Source organism: Phyllobates terribilis, unplaced genomic scaffold, assembly GCF_046119375.1.
Source record: "Phyllobates terribilis strain yellow unplaced genomic scaffold, ASM4611937v1 Scaffold_7__3_contigs__length_470593459, whole genome shotgun sequence".
In the NCBI taxonomy this organism is placed as follows: domain Eukaryota; kingdom Metazoa; phylum Chordata; class Amphibia; order Anura; family Dendrobatidae; genus Phyllobates; species Phyllobates terribilis.
In genome coordinates this window covers 290,430,718-290,458,679 of record NW_027362767.1, presented here as the reverse complement: position 1 = coordinate 290,458,679, position 27,962 = coordinate 290,430,718, and the positions used below count along the sequence as shown (strand labels likewise).

General features: G+C 47.0%; 1 protein-coding gene across 1 annotated transcript in view; it reads right to left on the bottom strand.

Moving 5' to 3' along the window:
* The window catches only part of GDPD2 (glycerophosphodiester phosphodiesterase domain containing 2), a 104,214-nt gene extending 78,983 nt beyond the window's left edge, over nt 1–25,231 (bottom strand). Inside the window, exon 1 of the mRNA XM_073640942.1 lies at nt 25,075–25,231. The gene's annotated coding sequence lies outside the window, so the exon portion shown is untranslated. The remainder of the gene's footprint in view (nt 1–25,074) is intronic.
* Nucleotides 25,232–27,962: the final 2,731 nt, after the last annotated feature.

Here is a 27,962-nt window from a genome sequence, read left to right as displayed (position 1 = left end):
TCTTCCGTGATCTTCTTTACTCCTGCGTGGTGGTATACCTGGATGATATCTTGGTCTTCTCTCCGGATCTTCCCACACACTGGAGGGATGTTCGTCAGGTCCTGCTTAGGCTCAGGCAGAGCCACCTTTATGCAAAATATGAGAAGTGCCTCTTCGAGCAGACCTCTCTTCCATTCCTGGGCTACGTTATCTCCCAGACAGGCTTACGAATGGATCCCGAGAAACTCTCTGCTGTCCTAAAGTGGCCCCGTCCGGAGGGGTTGAATGCGATTCAGCGGTTTCTGAGCTTCGCCAACTACTATCGTCTCTTCATTCCGCACTTCTCTTCCCGGACTGCTCCCATATCTGCGCTCACCCGTAAGGGAGCAAATCCTAAGGTATGGTCGCCCGAAGCGGAGGAGGCCTTCCTCTCCTTAAAGCAAGCCTTCTCCTCTGCTCCGGTACTGCACCGTCCGGACTGCAACAAACAATTTTACCTGGAGGTTGATGCTTCCTCCTCCGGAACTGGAGCGGTGCTCACCCAAAAGTCTTCATCCGGGAGAATGGCAACCTGTGGCTTCTTCTCCAAACTCTTCTCCTCATCTGAGCGCAACTACTCCATTGGAGACCGAGAATGGTTAGCCGTTAAATTGGCGCTGGAGGAATGGAGCTACCTGCTGGAAGGGGCTCTATACCCGGTGATCATCTATAAGGATCACAAAAATCTGGCATATCTCCAAAATGCCCAAAGACTCAAACCGCGTCAGGCCCGGTGGTCTTTGTTCTTCGCCCGCTTCGACTTCGTCCTGCATTTCCGCCCGGCGGACAAGAATGTCAAAGCCGACGCCTTGTCCCGATCCTTCCTGCCCTCCGATCAAGAGGAGGAGCCTATGCACATCATCGACCCCTCCAAGGTGATGAAGGTGGCCCCCTTCGATCTAACTCGTATTCCACCCGGTAAGACGTTTGTAGCAACACCAGATCGTGAGAAGGTTCTTCGCTGGGGTCATTCATCTAAACTAGCCGGCCATGCTGGCCAAAAGAAGACCTTCCTGCTCATCACCCGGCATTACTGGTGGCCTACCCTGCGCAAGGATGTGGTAGACTTAGTCTCAGCCTGTTCGTCCTGTGCCCGCAACAAAGTTCCCAGACATCTACCTGCCGGTCATCTCCTGCCTCTTCCCGTACCTGATACCCCGTGTCAACACATTGCTATGGACTTTATTACAGATCTCCCTGTCTCTGCCGGTTGAACAGTCATTTGGGTGGTCGCCGACCGCTTTTCTAAAATGGCTCACTTCATTCCTCTGCCTGGTCTCCCGTCTGCATCAGAGCTAGCTAAGGACTTCTTCCTTCACCATGGCCTACCCCTCCACATCGTATCAGATCGAGGGGTTCAATTCACCTCACGTTTCTGGAGGGCTACGTGTAAGCTGCTGGATGTCACCCTGGATTTCTCCTCCGCTTACCATCCACAGTCCAACGGTCAAGTGGAGCGGATCAACCAGATCCTTACCAGCTACCTCCAGCACTTTGTTAACGCTCACCATACTGATTGGGTGGATCTCCGGCCATGGGCCGAATTCTCCTACAATAACCATGAGAGCGAATCGTCTTCCAAATCTCCGTTCTTTATTGTCTATGGTCAACATCCCCGGATTCCGTTTCCCGTCTCCGCTTCTGTGGACAACCCTGCCGCGGAGTCTCTGGTCAGCGAATTTTCCACCATTTGGGAGAATACTAGGTCTGCACTTCTTCAGTCCTCCGAGCGGATGAAGAGACATGCTGACAAGAGACGTCTGGATCCGCCTCAATTCCGTCCGGGAGACAAGGTTTGGCTCTCCTCCAAATATGTTCGGCTCAAAATACCCTCCTACAAGTTGGGCCCTCTGTTCATCGGTCCATTTGAAGTCCTTAAACAAATCAATCCAGTGGCCTACGAGTTAAAACTCCCAGCCACCTTACGGATTCCCAACTCCTTCCACGTATCTCTCCTCAAACCAGTTGTCTTTAACTCTTTTTCCAACAATCCAGGTTCTTCCCCTGCTCCGGTTTCCGCTGAGGACATTTTTGAGGTAGAGAATATTCTGGCCACTAAGAGGGTAAGAGGAAAAACCTTTTTTCTGGTGGATTGGAAGGGGTTTGGCCCAGAGGAGAGAACTTGGGAACCCAGGGAGAACATCCATGCCCCGCTTCTCCTTGAAAAATTTCTGTCTGGCCTAAAAAAAAGAGGGGGCGTAAAGGGGGGGGGTATTGTAGCATCGGCGTCTCAGCCCCCTGCCAGGCAGAGACGCCGTCCCTCTCACCGCTCCGCTCCCCGCGCGGCGTCCTCCTGCGCTCCTCTTCCTGCTGCGGCCGGTGCGCGCAGCTTCCCGGGCACTGTGTTTAGGGCGCGCGCGCGCTCCCCCTCTCTTAAAGGGGCCGCGCGAGCCGTCCTAAGGAGTCCCCGGCCAATAGCCGGAGGACCTCCCATATATAAGGCACCTCCTCCAAAATGGAGGTGCCCGAGCAATAGTTGATGCACAGTATACTTACCTCTGCTTCAGCCCTCAGGTCCAGTTGCCAGCCTGACTACTGTTCCAGTCCGCCAGCCTGACTACTCTCCAGCCCGACAGTCTGTCTTCCGTTCAACCTGCCAGTCTGTCTATGGGCAAGTCCGCCTGCTTACCAGGAAGCACCTGCCAGTTACCTGCCTGCTATCTGCCGTGCCTGCTAGCCCGCTCACCTGGGAGCACTCGCCTGTTACCTGCTAGCCTACCTGGAGGCTCGGCCGTCACTTGCCGTGACCACCTGTCTGCTAACCTAGAGACTTCAGCCTGCTTGTTGTGCCCATCCGCTGTATCGGTCAGTCCCAGTCATCTGACCCGTGGGAGCCACCTGCTCTCTTACAAGGTCGTCCCCAGAGTAGCACCTAGTCCCTCTGCTCGGTCCCTCCCTGGTCACGGAGTCATTAGCTGCCGTACGACCAGGGTCAGTCTGAGTTGATACTTAGTTACGCCCCTCTGGGTCCCTCCTTGTACCGCGGCACAGAGGTTCCACCTCCCGGATCCGTAACAACCTCCTAGGTTGATCTACCGTCACCCTGTCTCCCCTAACATCCCTGTATTGGCTCTTCACCAATCGCCGCACACGTGCCTCGCCCTGTCTTTCCCTGGCGTATGGCTAAATCTAGGGAAGGGAGGAGAAGAGCATTAGTCGATCTCCACTAAACACTATAGACAACAGGGGGGCACAAAAGGGGAAATTGCTTAGCTTTAGACGAATCCAGACAAATGTGCACACGTCCTCAAGCTCCAGAGAGGACGAAGTACTGCTCTTGCTAAAGCCTTCAAGTAGTAATGAATATCGCCGGCTCCTCCCTCTGCAACACAGCAGGTATTTATACACCCAGGCGGGGTGTTGATTAGCCAGAGGGAGGTAGACGCTGGGTCCTAGAGACAGCCTCTAAGAAGATGTCTGTAATGCCAAAACAGAGATCTCCTGCAAGCAACTGCAGGGCGACTGTCGCCTCGGACACACCCTTGACAGTTTAAGATTATTGTACTTGTTTTGTTTTTTTTATGTATACCCCCTTTTCACATGTAAAGCGCCATGGAATAAATGGCGCAATAATAATATTTTTTTTTATGATAGACTCAACTGAAAAACATAATCAATGTGCATATGTTATTATTGTGTGGACCTAAACGATTTACCACTGACCCTTTTTGCCTTGTAGTGTCAACCATTTTGGTGAGTAAACATGCTGTGCGAAAGTGGTAAAAAAGTCCTTTTTATAAGCCCACTTAGTGAACTTTAGTGTTATATTTTATTCATGTTTAATTCACTAGGTGATAAATGCACATATTAAATATGCATCAAAACCACTTCTAAGCCGCATCTAGAATAAATCAAAAATAGATCAAACATAAATCATGTTCTATATATTAAATAAAAAAAGAAAAATGGAAAACCTGATAAACCAAAATCACTCCAAATTGTGATATATACGGTAGGGGAAATAAGTATTTGATCCCTTGTTGTTTTGTAAGTTTGCCCACTGACAAAGACATGAACAATCTATAATTTTAATGGTAGGTTAATTTTAACATTGAGAGATAGAATATCCCAAAATAATAATTATTTGATCCCTCTGGCAAACACTTAATACTTGGTGGCCAAACCTTGTTGGCAAGCACAGCAGTCAGACATTGTTTGTAGTTGATGATGAGGGTTGCGCACATGTCAGGAGGAATTTTGGTCCACTCCTCTTTGCAGATCATCTCTAAATCATTCAGATTTTGAGGCTGTCGCTGTGCAACTCGGAGCTTCAACTCCCTCCATAAGTTTTCTATGGGATTAAGGTCTGAAGACTGGCTAGGCCACTCCATTGCTTTACTGTGCTTCTTTTTGAGCCACTCCTCTGTTGCCTTGGCTGTATGTTTTGGGTCACTGTCTTGCTGGAAGACCCAGCCACGACCCATTTTCAATGCTCTTACTGAGGGAGGGAAGTTGTTGGCCAAAATCTCACGATGCATGATCCCATCCATCTTCCCTTCAGTAAGGTGCAGTCGTCATGTCCCCTTTGCAGAAAAGCACCACCAAAGTATAATGTTTCCCCCACCATGCTTCACGGTTGGGACGATGTTCTTAGGGTTGTACTCATCCTCTTTCTTCCTCCAAACACGGCGAGTTGAGTTAATGCCAAAGAGCTCAATTTTTGTCTCATCTGACGACAGCACCTTAACCCAATAACTCATAAAATCATCTAGGTGTTCATTGGCAAACTTCAGACCGGCCTGCACATGTGCCTTGTTGAGCAGGGGGACCTTGCGGGCACTGCAGGATTTTAAGCCTTTAAGGCATAATGTGTTACCAATGGATTTCTTGGTGACTGTGGTCCCAGCTGCCTTGAGATTATTAACAAGTCCCCCCCCCCCCCCCGTGTAGTTTTCGGCTGATCTCTTACCTTCCTCGTGATCAAGTATACCCCACGAGGTGAGATTTTGCATGGTGCCCCAGATCAATGTCGATTGACAGTCATTTTGTATTTCTTCCATTTTCTTACTATTGCACCAACAGTTGTCTCCTTCTCACCCAGTGTCTTACTTATGGTTTTGTAGCCCATTCTAGCTTTGTGCAGGTCTATGATCTTGTCCCTGACATCCTTAGAAAGCGCTTCGGTCTTGCCCATGTTGTAGAGGTTAGAGTCTGACTGATTAATTGAGTCTGTGGACAGGAGTCTTTTATACAGGTGACTATGTAAAGCAGTTGTCTTTAATGCAGGTAATGAGCGGATTAGGAGCATCTAACTGGTCTGTAGGAGCCAGAACTCATAATGGTTTGTAGGGGGATCAAATAGTTATTTCTCACTGCAAAATGCAAAAAAATTATCTAATTTATGCAATGTGATTTTCTTGCTTTTTTTTTTGGGATATTCTATCTCTCAATGTTAAAATTAACCTACCCTTAAAATTATAGACTGTTCATGTCTTTGTCAGTGGGCAAACATACAAAAACAACAAGGGATCAAATATTTATTTCCCCCACTGTATGCCCAAATACAAGGAGAGCAGCAAAACTAGCACATATAAACCTCATAAAAAACGCACCTAAAACAAGTGTAATCATATTACCGTATTTTTTGGACCATAAGACGCACTTTTTTGGAGGAAAATGGGGGGTGCGTCTTCTAGTCCGAATGTGGGGGGAGCGGTATCGGTGGAGGAGCGGGGCACAGGAGGCAGCAGCCGCCCGCTGCAGCCTACACTGTCCCGCTGCTAAAGAAAATGAATATTCACTGCTCCCCACGCCCATGAGGCGTGGGGAGCACTGAAAATTCATGCTCCTTAAAAGCGGTATACAGTGTAGCTGCGTTGCGGCGGCTGCTGCTGCTGCCGGCTATGTCCTGTGCCCGCTGTTAAAGGGCATGAATATTCAACCTCTCCCATGGGCGTGGGGAGGGGGTGAATATTCATGCCCTTTAATGAGCGTGCACAGGAGATAGCCGGCAGCAGCCGCAGCGCGGCTCCGCTGTGTGCCGGCTATGAAGGAGAGTGAAGTCACTGCTCCCCGCGCACACAGACCAGGCGTAGGGAGCAGTGACTTACGGCAGCTGATCTGTCCTTGTGAGCCGCACATGGCAGTGACGTCATGCGCGGCTCATATGGAGAGATCAGTGCAGGCAGACAGGACGCAGCGCTGGAGGAGAGAGAAGAGAGGTGAGTATGAGTGTTTATTTTTTTTTTATTGTGCAGCCTGATGGGGATTAGGGGACCATGCATACCAGGACAGGGATGAGGGGTGCCATGCATACCAGGACAGGGATGAGGGGTGCCATGCATACCAGGACAGGGATGAGGGGTGCCATGCATACCAGGACAGGGATGAGGGGTGCCATGCATACCAGGACAGGGATGAGGGGTGCCATGCATACCAGGACAGGGATTAGGGGTGCCATGCATACCAGGACAGGGATGAGGGGTGCCATGCATACCAGGACAGGGATGAGGGGTGCCATGCATACCAGGACAGGGATGAGGGGTGCCATGCATACCAGGACAGGGATGAGGGGTGCCATGCATACCAGGACAGGGATGAGGGGTGCCATGCATACCAGGATTGGGGATGAGGGGTGCCATGCATACCAGGACAGGGATGATGGGTCCTACTGGAGTGATGTGGTGTTGGATGTGGGTGTGTGGGTCCTGGGTAGTGCTCTCTCCTTACCCGAGAGTGGGGTACCACACCTCTGGCTGAGATGCAGTACCTCTGTGGCGACTGGACCCGCAGGGGTGCCACATATGCCAGGACAAAATTAATCATACCAAAAATTAAAATCTAATAAACTTTATTAAGTATGATTAATAAAAACAACAATGTACAGACAAGGATTAAAATTGATGGGCAAGCACCAGTGGGAACTCCATTAATACAAAGGTATAATGTATAAATAACTAATAAATGTGAAGTAAAAGTAAGCATGAATCATGTATAAACATATACCTATATAAAGGTTTCAATACCAAGAAAAGATAGTTTAACTAACAGGTAGGTAAAGGGTAACAAATATGAATAATGAGTAGTGCCAAGCTCACCCACCAAACACCCGGCACGCGTTTCACAAATGCTTCTGACAGGTGCTCACCCACCAATTTTAATCCTTGTCTGTACTGCCTGTTAGGAATCATGGTTCTGTTCTCCCACCTGGGAATGGGACAGGTCCAGTGCTATGCTACTCCAGTCACAGGCACCCCCATTGTCCCGAACCTGAAGGCGGAGCTACTATGCATGCAGGGATATCTGGTGTTGTAGAATGTGTGAGGACGCGGGATGTCATGTCTGTGTCAGGGATGTGTTAGACAGTCGCTCTGGACCTGGCTGCAGACGCCTTCTTGATCCTCTGATCTCTTTGGTATTGTTGTATCCTTCTTCCTTTAGGACCCTGCAGCTACCTCCACCTTCTGCTGCTGATTGACACACCTTTGCTTGGTAGTTAAAAATGCTCAGTTTCTCCAGAGAGGCGCTGGTGATAGTTCTATGGACCTCGGTGTTGGCTTGGAGCACTAGCAGTTGGCTAGTTTCTTCTCTGGTGCTCTTGGAAGACAGTTGTTATCTTTCCGGCGTCTGCTCAAGCTAAGTGTATCCCCTTTGTCTACCTTGTTGTAGTGGGACCTGACTAGTGCTCACCCTGTCCCCTCCCTATCTAGGGCCAAGCTCTAGGGACATTCAGGGCTCAGGTTCCTGCTCGGCGATAGGTGTGGAACCTATATAGGGACGGTAAAGTAGGCAGGGTGATATTAGATCTGCCTAGGGATCTCCACTTCCCCTTTCCCTAGTGTTTGGGCTTCCTTCCCCTCGTGTTGCACTTAGTCTTTTCCTCACCTTGCCTGACAGTCTCTCATCGATTTCCCCGGTTGCCAGGCATAGCAGGACGCTATTTGTCTGGCTCTAAACAGTGATGGAATTATGTTCAATCTGCTGTGCAAGCCAGCAGGGAGTGGCTATCTGGGGATGATTGAATACCTCCCAACACCTGATCACTAGGCGGGCTATTTAATCTTGCTCCCTGCTCAGTCCTTTTGCTGTTTATTGCAGTTCCTATATGCTGGGTGGTGAGTGATGTTTGCATTAGTGTTGCTATCTTTTCAGAGGTTTTCTCATTTTCTCTTCTGGTTTCACTTCCTGGGGTTCTTGGAGAGGTACTCACTTGGTTCTTGACTAGGCACCAGCCGCGTCACCAGACGCCAGCTGTCCGGCAACAGTGGGCCTGGAAAGGGCTCTGCCAAAGTCCCCCTTCCATTTACTGGGAGCTGGGTGAAGAGTACTCCCGGCCCTCAAGGGCTTGCCAAGCTGGCCAGCTTGTGCCTAGTGCGTCTGTGCCTGCGCCTTTGCTGGTTTGGTGCCAGTCTTGCTGGGTCCCTTTGCAAACACTGCCGGGTTTATCAATACATTGTTGTTTTTATGAATTGTACTTCAAGTTTATTATATTTTAAAATTATTGGTATGATTTTGTCCTGGCACACATCCCCCGTTTTGTTTTTTTCCCCATTTCTATAGTGCGTTTCTGGGACATTTACACTTCCTAGGATTGTAAGCTTTGGTAGCTGGTTCATAAAATGTAGTATTACGTTAATTTTGTTTCGTATCACAGAAATTTGCTTATCCATGTGAAAGAATGATTGTCTCTACTTTTTGGACCCTACCCTCATTTACACTTTGGATATTCCCCAGGGTCTAACTTTTCTCTAAATAAGAAATTTTTGTGACCTCTTCTTCAAATTGGCTATTTTGAGTACAGTTATTATTTAACCACCAATACTGTATGAACGTTACATTTAATTGCCATGGAGGCAAGTGCCAGCTCATATACAAAATGAAATTTCTGGCAACTGGTTTTATCTCTCAATACTGATGTTAAAAGATCCAAAAATACAACAAAAAAGTCACTGATATATGGCATGAACTGTAAATTAAAGAATGTTAAGGTCCAAAATAAATTGGTCTAGAGTCTCTAGACATAATCTAGTATCCTTCCATATCAAAATAATATAATTTTGTTGTCCAAGTCGGTATCCATTTTAGTGGAGTCAGTCGGTATAAGATGGACTGACTCCGAAATATTTAATACATTGGGTTCATTAGTACAATGCTGGTTTTGCTGAATATTTTTTCACAATAATTTGGGAAAGTTATGAAATGTCCTATAAAGGTCTGTCCTATTCCTGATCTAAGGGTCTAGACTTTTAGTTGAGATGAATCTGTGCTGCACTTTATGGACATGCTCAGTAGTGAAGCTCCTCCTCCAGTGATGTGGAGTCGGAGTCAGGGAAATTGAGGAGTCGGAGGTTTGGCTTACACAGCCCTGGTTTCCCAGCAAAGCCAGGATTGCAATGACAGGTAACATCTCTATACACTGTAGATAACACAGGATCCATCAATAGCAATAGGCAAATTAACACCTGACCCTGCTACTCTGCTTGTCACAAAGACCTTTGCACAAGCTCAATAGATGCTTCAAAATAAAAGCTAGCGTCAAAGGCCCCGATTCATCAAGACAGGCAATTTTCTTGTGTGTTTGAATCAGACGCTCTTAATCAATCAGGAACTTCTGACGAGTAGCATGCACCTCCCTGTGCCTCGCCACAAATCCTACTCTAGTCCCTGAGTAGAGTAAGATTTCCGGCATAAGGAACACCACCCCCGATTTCCGCACATTTTGCCGGAGCATTGAACAACTGGCATGAAAATGCCAAAATCAGAAAATTTTTTGAACAAAACAGAGTTGCACAAAAATTTGGAGACTGTTCAAAGCAACTGATAACAAGGAACCACCATAAATAAAGTCGGGATCTACTTATCACATACCTAATAGAGAACATGGAAAAAGCAAGAAAAAAAAAAGAAGGTATGCAAAGATAAAGATCACCTGACTAAAAATTATATTTATTTAATGACATACAAGCCAACACAGAGAGACCTGTTAAAAACACTTAAAAAGCACAAATGGTCATAACAGTATAACTGACCACAACACTATAGTGTTGAAGTCTAATCCACCCGACTATAAGATGGAACATAAGGAACCAAATAGAGAATAAGCCATGGTACACATCTACCCCTGATGAAGCCACGGTTCTGAGTGGCGATACGCGTGGGGTGTCCTATCCATGTCTGCCTAAACAGGTTACCGTTTAAAGCCTTGATATCCTTATCTGTCTTGTCCATGTGCAGGTCATCATTATTGTGTCAGTCGTATATACTATTTTTATGTCTGGTGTTTACATGGTATAATAAGATCTAATATTATTAAGCACAGGATATTATTACTGTACCAATAGTGCACACTGTTTGTGTGACACTTCTATTACTTATGCGTGGATTAGACTTCAACGCTATAGTGTTGTGCTCAGTTATACTGTTATGACCATTTGTGCTTTTTAAGATGTCTCTCTGTTGGCTTGATTGTCATTAAATATCATTTTTAGTCAGGTGATCCTTGTCTTTGCATACCTTCTTTTTTTCTTGCTTTTTCCATGTTCAAAGCAATTTTTGCCAGAATTCTGGCGAAACTGCTTTTTATGAATCGGGCCCAAAGTCTGTTCACTGCTGATAATGTACACGTGAATTTCCTGAAACTACAGGAAGTTATAGTCTAAAAAAAAACCTCACTGGCCAATGTGAAAACTTCAAAACTTGTATTTTTTTTTATTTTTAATACAGATTGTGATATGAAAAAAAAAAAAAAACATTGCTAAAAATGTTTAAAGCAATAAACAAGTGAGAATCTCGGCGTGTTCCACGCCATGCATACGGCTGAGTCTGGAGACTTGTTTGACTGGTGATGGCTGAACAGCTGCAGTGATCTGGAATATCAGCCTGATCTCCATGTCCGCATGATTTCAGCCTCACCGCAGGCACACCATGCCCACAACATCATATTATTATTTTTTTTAACAATACATTTTTATTGAAAGTTTTAGGTACATTACATATAGAGTGCATAGCGGAATGTGATCATGCAAACAAATAATAGCAAGAACTGTAGGGGGTACAAACACATCAGATGAGGGTGGGGTGGGGAATTGAGCAGGGCCCAAGGAGGAGACCAATTAATTCTTGTAGATAAAAGTACTTCATGGAGAATAGGGGGTGGTAGAAGCCTTTAAAGGGGTTGTCCGGTCAAAAGTGATAAGTCTGCAGTCACTTTGTGTGACTGCAGACTTTTAAACCCCCCCCGCGCAGGCACTGTGCGCTGCAGTGATTCACCGGTATGAGACCCGGTAATGGAGGTTTTGTATGTGTTATACATACCCTCGCCAAGTGGGCGCACTCTCGCTCTCCATACACTTGTATAGAGCAAGGACACACCTTCTAGTCGGAAGCGCCCACTGGCCGTCCACGTCCACGTCACTAGACGGGGCATGGCCTTGCTCTATACAAGTGTATGGAGCGAGGCCGTGCTGAATGGCAGGGAGTATGTATTACGTATACAGTCATGGCCAAAAGTATTGAGAATGAGACAAATAGTAATTTTTCCAAAGTTTACTGCTTCATTTTTTGTAATGGCAATTTGCATATACTCCTGAATGTCAAAGAGTGATCAGCTTAACAGCAATTACTGTACTTGCAAAGTCAATATTTGCCCAGAAAATGAACTTTAACCCCCAAAACACATTTCAACATCATTGCAGTCCTGCCTTAAAAAGGAGCAGCTAACATCGTTTCAGTGATTGATCGCCAGCCCTGTCCTCAACAACAACCACACCTGTGTTTAAAAGGAGGCTGGTTCTTGGTATCATTGTTTCTCTTCAGTTAACCATGGTTATCTCTAAAGAAACACGTGCAGCCATCATTGCACTGCACAAAAATGGCCTAACAGGGAAGAGTATCGCAGCTACAAAGATTGCACCATCAAGAACTTCAAGGAGAGAGCTTCCATTGTTGTCAAAAAGGCTCCAGGGCGCCCAAGATAAACCAGCAAGCGCCAGGACCGTATCTTAAAACTGTTTCAGCTGCGGGATCGGACTACCAGCAGTGCCGAGCTTGCTCAGGAATGGCAGCAGGCTGGTGTGAGTGCTTCTGCATGCACTGTGAGGCGGAGACTCTTTGAGCAAGGGCTGGTTTCAAGGAGGGCAGCAAAGAAGCCACTTCTCTCCAGAAAAAACATCAGGGACCGACTGATATTCTGCAAAAGGTACAGGGAGTGGACTGCTGAGGACTGGGGCAAAGTCATTTTCGCTGATGAATCCCCTTTTCGATTGTTTGGGACATCTGGAAAACAGCTTATTCGGAGAAGAAGAGGTGAGCGCTACCACCTGTCTTGTCTCATGCCAACTGTAAAGCATCCTGAAACCATTCATGTGTGGGGTTGCTTCTCAGCCAAGGGAATCGGCTCACTCATAGTCTTGCCTAAAAACACAGCCATGAATAAAGAATGGTACCAGAATGTCCTCCAAGAGCAACTTCTCCCAACCGTCCAAGAGCAGTTTGGCGCCCAACAATGCCTTTTCCAGCATGATGGAGCACCTTGCCATAAAGCAAAGGTGATAACTAAATGGCTCATGGAACAAAACATAGAGATTTTGGGTCCATGGCCTGGAAACTCTCCAGATCTTAATCCCATTGAGAACTTGTGGTCAATCATCAAGAGACGGGTAGACAAACAAAAACCAACAAATTCTGGCAAAATGCAAGCATTGATTATGCAAGAATGGACTGCTATCAGTCAGGATTTGGTCCAAAAGTTGATTGAAAGCATGCCAGGGAGAATTACAGAGGTCTTGAAGAAGAAGGGGCAACACTGCAAATATTGACTTGCTGCATTAACTCATTCTAACTGTCAATATAACCTATTGGTACTCATAATATGATTGCAATTATATTTCTGTATGTGATATAAACATCAGACAAACACTAATAAAAACCAGAGGCCAGCAGATCATGTGAAAATATAATTTTGGGGTCATTCTCAAAACTTTTGGCCATGACTGTACATCGCCTCCTGTCCCGGGTCTCACACCGGCGAATCCCCGCAGCATACAGTGCCTGCGCTGGGGGGGAATTCATAAGTCTGCAACCCCTTTAAGTATAGTGCAGGTATGGCATTAGTGAGATGGCACCTGACCCCAGCTAGGGCAGCCAAAGCAGTCCCCAATACTCATCAAATGTTTTAGAGGCTGTAGATCTACTGGCAACATGTACCACATATGGTGGTTATGCCCCATAGTTCGCAGGCTCTGGATGAGAAAACTCTCTCATCCTTTCAGTTGCAAATTAGATTTTTTTTTTTTAGACAAAACTCAAGAAAAAATCAAAATGAGCATATACCCTATAGTAATAGTACATGTAACATAGGGTACTTAGTTAACTCTATTTTGATAAAAGAAAAAAAGCGTAAATGCTCAAAACACCAAGGTTACTTACCGGTAGCCGGTTTTTCCTGAGCCCATGACAGCACACCTTGAGAGAGAGGATCCGCCCCACCAAGGACAGGAAACCGTCTGAAATAAAAGGGCGGTACCTCTCCCTCGCTTCAGTTGTTTACAGAGCATTGAGAGGACCTCCCTAAACAGGTTAGGCATATAACCAACACCCACAATATACATATACACATACACACCACCCAAAACAGGGTGTGAGAAACATAGAAAAAATAGGGGGGGGGGGGAACCTACGGGTGCTGTCATGGGCTCAGGAAAAACCGGCTACCGGTAAGTAACCTTAGTGTTTTCCCCTCCCCAACGACAGCACACCTTGAGAGAATTTTGGAGAATTTATGAGCACCCTAGGGAGAGACCACCGCCTGAAGTACCCTTCTCCCAAAGGTGAGATCAGAAGAGGACAGATCCAACCGATAGTGCTTAAAGAAGGTGGATGGTGTAGACCAAGTAGCAGCCCTACATATCTGCTCGATCGAGACGTCTGCCCTCTCTGCCCAGGAGGTTGCGACGGCTCTGGTGGAATGAGCCCTCACATTGTCCGGGGCTGGAACCCCTGTGGACGTATAGGCTAAGCAAATGGCCTCCCTAAGCCACCTAGAGATGGTACCCTTGGACACCCCGTGACCTTTCCTACTCCCTTGAAAGGCCAGGAACAAGGAATAGTCCTTCCTCCACAGACTAGTCATGTGAATGTACTGTAGCAGGGACCTCCTAACATCTAGGCTATGGAACCTGACTTCCCCTGGGTTCTTGGGATTGCTGCAGAACGAGGGTAGCACAATCTCCTGACTATGGTGAAATCTAGATACCACCTTGGGAAGGTATGCTGGATCGGGCCGCAAGGTGACCCTATCCTTAAAGATTTGTGTGTAAGGAGGATTAACCAAGAGGGCCTGCAGATCACCCACCCTACGGGCTGACGTTAAGGCCACTAGGAGGATGGTCTTGAGGGTGAGAATCTTTGGAGAGACCTTGTGTAGGGGTTCGAACGGTTCGCTGGTAAGAGCGTTCAAGACTAAATTCAGGTCCCAAGGAGGAACTCCCATGGACCTAACCGGTCCTGCTCTGGCACAGGACTTGATAAACCTCGAGATCCACGTATTCCCAGGCAGATTACAATAATAGAGTGCCCCCAAAGCTGAAACCTGAATCTTAAGAGTCCCTGTAGCTAGACCCAGGTCCCGCCCCTTTTGTAGAAATTCCAGGATCCCTCTGATCGGAGGTCTGCTCGATAACGGGACATCTATAAACTCTAGGAATTTACCCCAAACCCTGCTATAAATCTTAGTTGTAACTGGTTTTCTGGTCCCCAATAAAATAGAAACTAAGCCTGGTGAAAACCCCTTGCTACTCAATAGGGACCTCTCAAATTTCCATGCAGAAAGATGGAACCCCCTGGCCTGGGCATGGAATACTGGTCCCTGCATGAGAAGGTCCGGCCTTTCTGGTAGAATCCAGGGATCTGACACCGACATTAGCCGAAGCAGAGAGAACCAAGGCCTCTTGGGCCAAAATGGGGCTATCAGAATCACCCTCGCGCCTTCCTCCTGGATCTTCCTCATCACTACTGGAATCATCACTAATGGTGGAAAGGAATAGGCCTTTCTGAACCCCCAAGGAATCTGGAGGGCATCTACGGCATGGGGATTCTCTGCCGGATTTAGGGAGCAAAATCTCTGCACCTTCCTGTTTGCCCTTGCAGCGAATAGGTCTATGTCTGGCTGCCCCCATAACTGGACAATCTGGTGGAAGACCTCCGGGTTTAACCCCCACTCCCCCTGTCTTAGGGTATGGCAGCTTAGAAAATCTGCTTTCACATTTTCTACCCCCTTTATGTGAAGGGCGCTGAGGGATGGGAGGTTTCGCTCTGCTAGACGAAGGATCCTGTCCGCCACCACCATCAGAGGGCGTGACCTTGTCCCCCCCTGGTGATTCACATAGGCTACTGCTGTCCGGTTGTCGGACCTGACCTGGACATGGTGACCTTGGATGTGAGGGAGGAAGCCCCTGAGGGATCTTTCTACTGCCCAAAGCTCCTTTATGTTTGAGGATGCCCCACTCTCGTGGTAAGCCCAGTGACCCTGTATTGAGAGTTCTGCCAGATGACCCCCCCCCATCCGGAACTGCTTGCGTCGGTCGTAATCATCCGACCTACTGGTCTGGACCACTGAACGCCTGCGGTCAGATTTCCCCTGACTGTCCACCACGAAAGGGAATCTACTACTTCTGGGGAGAGAGAGAGAGCCTGCCTTCTAAATGCCTGTTGCAGCACCTCTGTGCTGACAGGACCTCCCACTGAAGTCGTCTCATATGCCCCTGAGCCCACATTACTGCTGGGAGACAGGCTGTCATAGAACCCAGGAGGGACATTGCCTCTCTCAGAGACATCCCTGGAGCTTGAATGGCCTTCGAGACCTAACGCAATCAACCTGCAGATTTTGTCCTCTGGGAGGAAGCAGGCTTGGCGATGAGAGTCTAGGATTAGACCCAGAAAGGTCTGAGTCCTGGAGGGGATTAGTCTTGATTTTTGGAAATTCACTAACCACCCCAGCTGATGCAACACTTCCGTGACCTCTAGGAGCTGACTGGAGCAGTGGACTTCAGATTTCCCTATTATCAAGAAGTCGTCTAAATATGGCACGATCACTACGTTCTTGATCCGTAGAAAGGCTGTCACTTCTGCTATTAGTTTCGTAAATATTCTCGGGGCAATGGAGAGGCCAAAGGGTAGGGCAGCAAACTGAAAATGCCTCAGCTCCCCCTGAATAGACAGGGCTACTCTCAGATATTTCTGATACTCCGGATGGATTGGGACGTGATAATATGCGTCCTTCAAGTCTATTACAGCCATAAAGCAGTTGTGATGTAAGAGCTTCACTGCCGAGCTTACTGACTCCATCTTGAAAGTCTGGTTTTCTACTACTTGGTTCAGACTCCTGAGGTTGATGATGGTCCTTAAGGACCAGTTTGGTTTTTTTTTTTTATCATGAATAGTGGGGACTAGAACCCCTTCCCTCTCTGTGGTGTTGGTACTTCGAGAAGGACCCGCTTCCCTACTAACTCTAATACCTCTGTTTCCAGGGCTAACTGTTCTTCCTGGACCTTCCGTAGGGGGGGTAACCACAAAAGGTCCGACAGGGGGTCTGGCTGAACCGGATCTTCAGGCCCCCACTGATATTTTTTAGAATCCAGGGGTTTGTTGTAACCGCCTCCCAAGCTGGAAAAAAGTGGGAAAGCCTTCCACCCACTTCCAGCCTGGCGTCATTGGGAGGATCTCTTTGAACTTGAGGATGGTCCCCCAAACATGTAGCCTGACTCCTTTTTGGTCTTGGCTTCCCATCTCCTTTTGTCTCCCGGAGGACGACCCCGATTAAATTTCCTCCTCCGAAAACTAAATCTTCTTGATTCCCCCGAAAATCCCGGGAACCCTTTGCTTTTATCGCCTGCTTTTTGTAACAGGTCTTCTAATTCTTGGCCAAACAGGAGTCTACCGTCACACGGGAGGGAGCACAGCTTCTGTTTTGAAGGTAGGTCGCCTGGGCAACCTTTGAGCCACAAGGCCCGCCTGGCTGCGTTAGATAGTCCCGCTGCCCTAGCTGAAAGCCTGACAGAGTCTGCTGAAGAGTTGGCCAGGAAGGCCGATGCTGCTTGCATTAGAGGTAGATCCGCAAGAATTGCCTCTCTGGAAACCTTTTTATCTTTAAGCTGGTCTTCCAGTTGTTGGAGCCACACCATCAGGGATCTCGCCACACAGGTGCCAGCCACCACTGGTTTTAGGCCTCCTGCCGCCGCCTCCCATGTGTGGCGCAGGAAGGAGTCGGCTCTTTTATCCAGGGCATCTTTTCGGACGCCAGAGTCCTCCAAGGGCAGGGAAGATTTTTTCGATGACCTTTCTACAGTCCCGTCTACCTTGGGGATCTTATCCCAAGGTCCCGCGTCCTTCTCTTCGAAGGGGTACCTTCTTTTAGAGAAGGAGGGTAAAGCTCCTGATCTCTCTGGTCTCCTCCACTCCCGGTCAATGAGGCCCTGAATCTTATTGTTAACCGGAAATGAGCGTCTCTTTTTCTCTCCCAAGCCTGCAAACATGATGTCCTCCCGGGATTTAGAAGCTCTCTCTTCCTCCAGACCTATGGTTGATCTTACTGCCCTCACCAGCCTGTCTGTATTCTCAATGGGGAAGCAGGGTCTACCGCCCCCCGATGAGGAAGAGGACGACGAATCCCACTCTTCCTCGGACTGGGAGGAATCAGAGACAGAGGAAACCTCTCTACGGGGTCTTTTCTTCCCTCTAAGGAACCCTTTCAGGGACCCCTGAACTTCTGCGTGCACTATGGACTTCAAATTTGCAGCGAAATCCTGGGAATTCTCAGCTATGGTTTTGGTCACACAGCCCTGGCAAAGTGGTTTCTGCCACTCTACAGAGAGGGAAGCTTGACAAAGGGCACACATCCTATGCTTTTGCTTGGCCCTACTCTTCTTAGGCTCCTAAAAAAAAAAGGAAGCACATAAGAGACTTCCCGTTACTAATCAGTGACATTCACGAAGCTCACTCATCCCCGGAGATCACAAACGGGTACGGGATTTGGAGGCTGTCGTGGAATCAATGATTCCATTCTGGATGGTCCCGAGGCACTTGAAGCCTTACTTCTGCGGCTGCCACTATGATTACTCGAGCGGCTGTCTGTATGCGATGCATCCCTCTGCTTTTTCCGTTGCTGAGGGGGGGGGGGGTAAGCTGCTGCTCCTGATTATCCTGGTCAGCCATGTTTCAGAAGCGTACCATGCTTCCAGGATAGCCGCCCCCCCCCCTTAAAAATAGGGCCATCCAGCCTCCTCCGGTTCGTGGGCCCTCCCCCTTCCCCAGGCCGGAGCTCTATCGAAAAAAACCTCCGGCCTGGAACGCTCCGATGGGCGCCGCCATCTTGGATCGGGCTCCGCCACCCAGCGCACCGCTCCCAGTGTGCCCTGCGCCGTGACGTCAGGCGTGTCACACCCGGAATTGCTGCCGCACGGCAGGGGGAGGACGGCGCCGCGGTCTCCGGGAGGACAGAGCCTGCCTCACCGCGTGCACCCCGCTCGGCGCAGAAACCCCAGGGGAAGCTGCGGACGGCGCTTCTGGGATACTGAAGCCGGTGCACAGGCCAGTGCCCGCTCTTCCACACCGGGACAGCCCTAGATAAGTCTTCTTTTCTTCCTGAGACAGGTTCCCATCAAGAACAGGAAACCAACTGAAGCGAGGGAGAGGTACCGCCCTTTTATTTCAGACGGTTTCCTGTCCTTGGTGGGGCGGATCGTCTCTCTCTCAAGGTGTGCTGTCATGGGGGAGGGGAAAATAGTGTTTGCCAAGTACCCCATGTTATTACATGTACTATTACTATTTACATACTATAGGGTATATCCTCATTTTGTTTTTTTCTTGAGTTTTGTCTGTGAAATGGTCACAGTGTGAACATGCTCTTACACATTGCACATATACCAACTTATGCTCCGGCTCATTTCTTTGCTTTTGCTGTAGTTTCTTGTACTTTGTACAAACAGCGGTGTGGCCTACCTTTTCTTAACTAGCCATTTAATCTATATAGCTTTCCATGGACAGGTAGCTGGACAGTCGGGCCCCTGTCCTCCTTGGTCCGTATTTACATTGAGGTTGGCTGACACAAGGTAAGGTTTTAATACTAGAGACAGGAAAGTACTGACCCAATTGGGGTACACCTTGCCGTGGTGGGATGGCTTTTACACTTTTTTGATCAAAATAGCGTTAATTATTACCCTATGTTGCATACATGTAATATTGCCATTTACTTGCTGTAGGGTACTGTATATGCACATTTACTTTTTTTCTGGGGTTTTGTCTGTGAAATGGCCACAGTGTGAACATGCTCTTACACATTACACAGACAAACTTATGCTCTGGCTCATTTCTTTGATTTTGCTAGATTTTTTTTTTTTAGATTGTTTCTTTTACAAAGTTTTTTGTGTCATATTCTTGATTTTGTTGCATTTGTGAAATATTTGGGGGCTTTTTTTGCACCCTATAAAAGAAGTTTAAAAGGGAACCCGACAGCTGAACCAAGGGACAGCATGTATCAGACACTAGCTGTATGATCTCAGTCATGTATTTTTGAAAAACAATCAAAAAGCTGCTGAGAACCGAGCTGCAAGGGAAACTAGTAGAAAAGGTCCGGTAGTTTCTCCCCGCCCACTGCCAGTGACTGACAGGTCCCTCTCGGTACAGGCAAGCAGGCAGCTGGCGGGGAGATGGCGCTGATGACCCAGCAGTCCGACTAGTCTTCTGTGCAGTTCATTCTCTAGCGTCTTTTAAAGTATGCTTTTTTTGTGAAATACCACAGTGTTTCACAGTCAAACATACCTGGCTGAGATCATCGAGTCAGTGCCTGATACTTGCTTGCCTGATCCATGGTCAGCATGTATCAGTTGCAGATTTCCTTTAAGGAAAAAAAAACACCACAAACCAAAATAATCCCACAAATCCCGTGTAAATGCTTTCAAGTGGTCTTCTGGTCTAATAAGCAGTCTGCAGTCACTCCATGTGACAGTGCAATCGTGGCAGTGTGCGATATTCACTATTCCCATTCATTCCCAGTGCAAGTCAGTGATCACATGACTGCATGTAGGCGATTTACATGCTTCCTTTGGTTGTGGTCGTTTATTTTCATCAACTAAAGTCTAATATCCATGGACACCTGAAAGCTAGTTTCACGCATGCAGCTTTTGATTCAGCTTGTAGAACCAAAGCTAAAATAGCATGGAAAGTTGAGAAATGTCTATTGAAAGATCCAATGCAAAAAAAATTACCGCAGGCAATAATATTCCGAAATACCTGTTAGAGTTAGAAGTTAATTTTATTTCTTAGTTGCAATAAACCATATTTCCCATTATCACTAATATCTGGATTATTGTAAACTGCAAAAGCAGCAAAAGCAACACACAGAATCTAAAACAAACACAAAAGAAAAAAAAAAGTCTCATACTACAAAGCCACAACATCCAAGGTCTGAAAATAACTATGAAGAACAATATAAATAACAATAAGAGGGCTGGGGTGACAGATGTCACTTTTGGCTTTAAAAGGAAATGGATCAGATTTCATTTGCAAAAAGCTGGAATTGGTTGAATATATGACTAGAATAGGGTCTGTTGGATTTCTGGTTGTCTGTCATTTTAAACAGAAAAAAAATATTGTAGCAGGCTGCAGCTTATCTAAAATGACTGAATACAGTGGGTACGGAAAGTATTCAGACCCCTTTACATTTTTCACTCTTTGTTTCATTGCAGCCATTTGGTAAATTCTAAAAAGTTCATTTTTTTCTCCTAAAAGTACACTCTGCACCCCATCTTGACTGAAAAAAAACAAAACAGAAATTTAGACATTTTTGCAAATGTATTAAAAAAGAAAAACTGAAATATCACATGGTCATAAGTAGTGTTGAGCGAATTTGTTCGGCATTTCAAATTCGGGTTCATGTTCGGGGTTCCGGCTTGTTCGCGCCAAAAAGTCGGCTCCGCCCACGAACATCCCTGATTTGCCACGCTGTCACGTAGATAAAATCTGTTGTCACACAGATGTTATCTACGTGACAGCGTGGCAAAGCCAATTTTTTTGGCGCGAACAAGCCGGAACCCCGAACACGAACCCGAATTTAAAATGCCGAACAAATTCTCTCAACACTAGTCATAAGTATTCAGACCCTTTGCTCAGACACTCATATTTAAGTCACATGCTGTCCATTTCCCTGTGATCCTCCTAGAGATGATTCTACTCCTTCATTGGAGTCCAGCTGTGTTTAATTAAACTGATAGGACTTGATTTGGAAAGGCACACACCTGTCTATATAAGACCTCACAGCTCACAGTGCATGTCAGACCAAATGAGAATCATGAGCTCAAAGGAACTGCCCAAGTAGCTCAGAGACAGAATTGTGGCAAGGCACAAATCTGGCCAAGGTTACAAAATAATTTCTGCATCACTTAAGGTTCCTAAGAGCTCAGTGGCCTCCATATTCCTTAAATGGAAGAAGTTTGGGACCACCAGAAGTCTTCCTAGACCTGGCCGTTCAGCCAAACTGAGCAATCGTGGGAGAAGAGCCTTGGTGAGAGAGGTAAAGAAGAACCCCAAGATCACTTTGGCTGAGCTCCAGAGATGCAGTAGGGAGATGGGAGAAAGTTCCAGAAAGTCAACTATCACTGCAGCCCTCCACCAGCCGGGCTTTTATGGCAGAGTGGCCCGACGGAAGACTCTCCTCAGTGCAAGACATATGAAAGCCCGCATAGAGTTTGCTCAAAAACACATGAAGGACTCCCACTATGAGAAATAAGATTCTCTGGTCTGATGAGACGAAGAGAGAACATTTTGGTGATAATTCGAAGCGGTATGTGTGGAGAAAACCAGGCACTGCTCATCACCTGCCCAATACAATCCCAACAGTGAAACATGGTGGTGGCAACATCATGCTATAGGGGTGTTTTTCAGCTGCAGGGGCAGGACGACTGGCTGCAATTGAAGGAAACATGAATGCGGCCAAGTATAGAGATACCTTGGATGAAAACCTCTTCCAGAGTGCTCTGGACCTCAGACTTGGCCCAAGGTTCACCTTCCAACAAGACAATGACCCTAAGCACACAGCTAAAATAACAAAGGAGTGAACAACTCTGTGACCATTCTTGACTGGCCCAGCCAGAGCCTTGACCTAAACCCAATTGAGCATCTCTGGAAAAACCTGAAAATGGCTGTCCACCAACGTTCACCATCCAACCTGACAGAACTGGAGAGGATCTGCAAGGAAGAATGGCAGAGGATCCCCAAATCCAGGCGTGAAAAACTTGTTGCATCATTCCCAAGAAGACCCATGGCTGTACTAGCTCAAAAGGGTGCTTCTACTCAATACTGAGCAAAGAGTCTGAATACTTATGACAATGTGATATTTCAGTTTTTCTTTTTTAATAAATTTGCAAACATTTCTACATTTATGGGTTTTTTTTCAGTCAAGATGGGGTGCAGAGTGTACTTTAATGAGAAAAAAAAAAATGAACTTTTTAGAATTTACCAATTGGCTGCAATGAAACAGAGTGAAAAATTTAAAGGGGTCTGAATACTTTCCGTACCCAATGTACATGCAGATCAATGTCTGGCTTATATCTATATAGCAGATTACTTTCACATGGCAGTAAATAAACACTCTCCTACTCCCAATTTAAAAAATAAGCCTCGTTTATGGTAACGTATAAAAATAATAAGCTTACTAGCTTTATTGAGAGGAGAAGAAAAATTGCATGAATGGGCTATTCCCAGAATCATCTTATTATTTATCCATACATGATAAGGGTCCATGAGCAGTGTGATGGCTGAGACTTACCAATCATGAAAACGGAGGTTTCTTGCAACCCCTATACATCCTCCCTATGATCCCTGGTATGCTGAACCTACCCATCCAATGACCGTATTGTCCATCCATCCTCCTTATCCACATTAAATCCCCCCCATCCACGATCCCCCCAAGTACATCCACCCAGCATACCCATGACTCTTATCCCTCCCCCTTGTTTGTTCATTCTCACTACCCACGAACCCTTCCCCCAGTCCATCTACCCTACCAACAAACCCTTCAACCACTCCCACCACCACCCCAGGTCCATCCACCCAGCCCATGATCCCTTCCCCCCAGTCCGCCCATTCACGATACCGGCGATTACTACCCACCCTACCCATGGTCCCTTCCAGTCTGTCTGTACAGTCTACACATGATCATTCCCCCTTTTCTTCCAGATCAATCCATTCTGCATACAACCATTCCCCACTTCCCTCTCAGGTACATCCGTCCACCCTACCTACGATCTCCCCAGGTACATCCGTCCACCCTACCCACAATCTATCTTCCCTGGTCCGTCCATCCACCCTACCCATGATCTACCTTCCCCTCACCCCCAGGTACAACAGTCCACCATACCCACGATCCATTTTTCTTGGTCCGTCTGTCCACCCTACCCATTATCTCTTCCCCCTCCCAGGTCTGTCCACCGATCTCAAGATCCCTCCCCCACTCGGTCCATCCCTCTATCCAGCCAACCCACAATCCCTCCTTCTCCCTCTGGTCTATCCGTCCAACCTACCCTCGAACATTCACCCACTCTACCAGATATAACCATCCTTCCTACATATGAGCCTTCCTCTATCCATCCTACCCACATTCCTTCCTCCTCTCCCCAGGTTTGTCCACCCTACCCCTGATACCTTACTTCTCACCCCCAGGGCCATCTGTCCACCCTACCCACGATCTCTTCACCCCAAATCCATCTGTCGTCCATGATCCATTCTTCGCCCAAGTCCGTAATTCCACCCTAACCATGATCACTTGCCCCTCCAGTCTGTCTGTTCATCCTATCCACAATCCCTAACCTCCTTGGTCCACTTATCTATCCATGCTAAGCAAGATCCTGTCCCCCTCCTATCTGTCCATTCACTCCATCCATGATCATTCATCCCCTCCCCCATATCAATCCATCCAACTTACCCCTGATCCCCTACCCCTATCTCCCAGGTCTGTCCATCCACCTTACTCATGATCTCTTCTCCCATGTCCGTCAGTCCACCCTACACACAATCTCTTCCCCCCGCCACATAATACCTCTCCCCTTGGTCCATCCGTTTATACGCCCTACCCATGATCCCTCCCCCCTCTGGTCTGTCTAAACTACCCACGATCCCTCCCACTCTCCATCAGATATATCCGTCTATCCTACATACAAACCTTCCCCTGTCCATGATCCTTCCTCCTCCCCCCCCCCCAGTTTCTTATCCCCCTACCCAAGGTCCGTCTACTCTACAAACAATCCCTTACCTCTCAGCCCCAGATCTGTCCATTCACCCTTCCCACGATCCCCTACACCTCCCCCCAGGTCTGTCTTTCCAATGTGCCCATAATCCCCAACCCTCCAGTCCGTCGGTTGACTCCACCCACTAACCTCCCCCATCCATCCACCCTACCTTACCCACGATCCCCCTTCCACTTGATCTGTCCATTCATCCACCCTACCCACGATCCCTTCCCCTGGTCTGTCCATCCTACCCACAACCCCCCTCCCAACTAGGTCAGCCCATCCGTACCCCTACCCATGACACCTCAATCCCCAGTCCATCCAACTACTGTACCCATAATGTACTGTTATATGGACTGTTGATGAGTTTCTGGACGATTGGTAGACCTGCACTCATCCCACAAGAGCTTAACAGGGTCCTACTGGTGGCAGCAGTGGGTCGGCGAATCCTAGTGGTGGCAGCAGCAGGTCGGCGGATCCTAGTGGTGGCAGCAGCGGGTCGGCGGATCCTAGTGGTGGCAGCAGCGGGTCGGCGGATCCTAGTGGTGGCAGCAGCGGGTCGGCGGATCCTACTGACCCATGACCCCAGATGAGCAGATTCTGGAAAAGTTCCATCTAATGTTTCAGGCTGAGATATCACTTCTTGTGTACTTTCCCCACAGAATCCCCTCCTGTCCCCTCATCTCCAAGCTCTGCTGCACTCAGACTTAAGACCTGGGCTGTAGTCGCCACTCGCCACATGGGAGTCCAGAGCGGGGACCCCAGCGCGTCCACTCCCGGGCGGGCTCTACAGGAGCACATGTTCTCCCACAGACCCGGCGGCCGGCAGCCATACACGTACCTGCAGCCAGCGTGCCTCACGTGTCCCGGTACCTGGCGGTGCCCTGTGTCCTCACCTCCCGGTCACCTGCGGATCCTCATCTCCTCTCACTTTGTTTGCAGACTTTTACTTCTCATCTCTGCAGCGCCGACCTTCCACTGCTGTAACATCGGCACCTAGTGGTGACAGTGCGCGTTACACCAGCTCCTAGCGCCGTGCAGCTTCCCTGCTTTGGTCATCAATTAAGCAATTTAGGAGACGGAATACATAAGGGGTGAATGTGCGCGGTTTCCTGGCTGTGATGTCTGGGGTATTATGCAAGAAAACGTTAGAGCAAGCAACAGTTATATAGTGATAGGATTGTTAGACTGTCCTGGTAAGAACCATTGCAATAGCAATCAGCCCAGTGCAGGGACTTCTATGTTCACATATCCGTGCTTTTTGCAGAGACTTATCTATTTTTGATGCGGGTCACAGATCAAAATTTCCCATACAAGTCTATGGGTTCATGAAAAATCACAAGTAGACGTTGTCCTCTGTAATTAACATTGTAATGGATAGGAGAAGTTTTGCAATTTTTCTATTTTTTTGAATACAAGAAAATCAATGATTAAACACAGATGGTAAAACTGACACATTGACCAAACATTGAGGGAAATCTGACTCCAAACACTGATGTAAAATCTGGATTTTTGCGTAAAAGAAAAATCCCCATTGTCTGAATGAGGTTTACTGTTCTTGTTACATAAAGACAAGTAGTTAAAGCTATAAGGAACAATCATGCTTTTGTTGGACCAGTAAGAAAATTAAGCAAATTGAAGTCAAAGAAAATATCAATTGGTTTAAACACAACAGATTGGGAGAAGTAGGGAGGCAATGAGGATGAAGATGGCTGCATGTACATAGGAATCTCCCACAACTCTGTGCATTGCCATGGACTAGGACTGTCCAAACTAAAACTCTGTGGAGCCCACTCCATATTTATCAAGTAGGTTAAACACTTGTAAGACCTGAAGTTTTGTTTTTCAGAAGGTGCGTTCCATAGGTGTGGTGGGATGGGGCTCCTTATCCTGGTTGTGCAACATACATTATTCATGAATGAAGTAGAATCTTGTTTTACAAAAATGGAGATCGGTAAAGTGTCTTTCCTGCCCATCAGGCATGCCGAGGCACAGGGTGCGCACTGGTAACGAACCGCACCAAGAGAAAACATTGCATGGGTCCTATTCTAAGTAGTAAGAACTGTAACATAAACCGGGCACTACTATGTGTCTGTAGAACTGGTCCTGGATGGATTAGGACTTCTTTCAGGCCACATTCACCCTCTCAGTATTTGGTCAGTATTTTACATTAATATTGGAAACCAAAATCAGGAGAGGAACAATCAGAGGAAAAGTTTAATAGAAACACGTCACCACTTCTGGTTTTTTTTTTACCCTCTCCTACACACCAAATACTGATCATGTGAACATGGCCAAACTCTCCAGGACCAGTTTTACATGTCTATGGCAAATGTAAGATTAGACGGGACTACAATCTGTGGTACAATTTCCAGGAACACTTAGTGTGAATATGGCCTATCAGTATTTTACATCAGTATTTGTAAGCCAAAATCAGGAGAGGAACAATCAGAGGAAACATATAATAGAAACACGTCACCACTTCTGTATTTATCACCCACTCCTGGTTTTGGTTTACAAATACTGAGGTAAAAAACTGACCAAAAACTCAACGTGTGAATGTGGCCTAAGGCTATGTGCACACAGTGGGTCTTTGGTGCGGTTTTTGTGTGTTTTTTCCTTGCAGAAATGGGCCAAAAACGCATTGCAAGCCTCATCACATGATATCCTATGACATTTTTCAAGATCTGTGCACATAATCAGCATTTTTCCTGACTGAATTTCATGTGCAGAAAAAGAAGCAGCATGTCCATTCTTTCTGCGTTTTGGTCTGCGTTTTTCCTATATAATGCATTGAAAAAAAACAGGGCAAATCCGCAGGCAAAAACGCATGAAAACACATCAAAAACGCTGCGGAGTTTTCCGCTACGATTTTGCTGCCAAGAGGTGCAGAAACTTCTGCAAGCAATTCCTGATCGTGCGCACATAGCCTAAACCTAGCTATGAATGATAAAAGTAAGCATAAGATAATCTTACAGATAGACGGAGGCTCCTGCTGCTGACAGTTGACTTACAGCCAAACCCAGGACAATGAGGAGAAGGGAGGGGAACGTGGCTGAGTCCCTGGGCTACATACACACATATATACAGACACAGTGGCGTATTGCAGTTGATGGAACGGAATGCATTCACTCTGGATCTCATAATAAACACTACTTCTATTTGTGCAGTTAAAAACGATAGTGGAGCAGCCCCACCACCAAATCTTGTCATTTACAGTCTTATATGCTTCTGGATATTAGCGCTTCCAGTATTCTGGGGAAACAGGTGCAGGGTAATAGCCCACTAGCTCAGCACCATAGTCCTCTGAAATAGGCATGGAAGTGCATTAGGGCGGAGTCAGTGTACTGGAAGTCTATGGTCACTCCCCCAGGCTAATTTGCATGTGGCTTTAAAACTTGATTTCTCGGTGTTGGCACATTAGATTACTACAAGAAACATATTTCTACTTTTTTTTTTGTTTTGCATTCTTAGTAAAAAATCATCCTGACAGGTTTCCTTAAATTCTATGCCTTATTTTATATGCCTCAAATTAAAGGGAGTCTGACGACAGGATTTCATCCCCTCCAAAAGTATTAACTATTCATATATGCATATAGATCTTTCAAAGACTATTCCAGCAATACTTTCTTGACATACAAATGAGACTGAAGAGCTGTTGTAGATCTAAAGCCTTAGTCATTCCAGCTCTATTCCCTGCATAGTGCGGCCTGTTCCTGGTTGACTGCT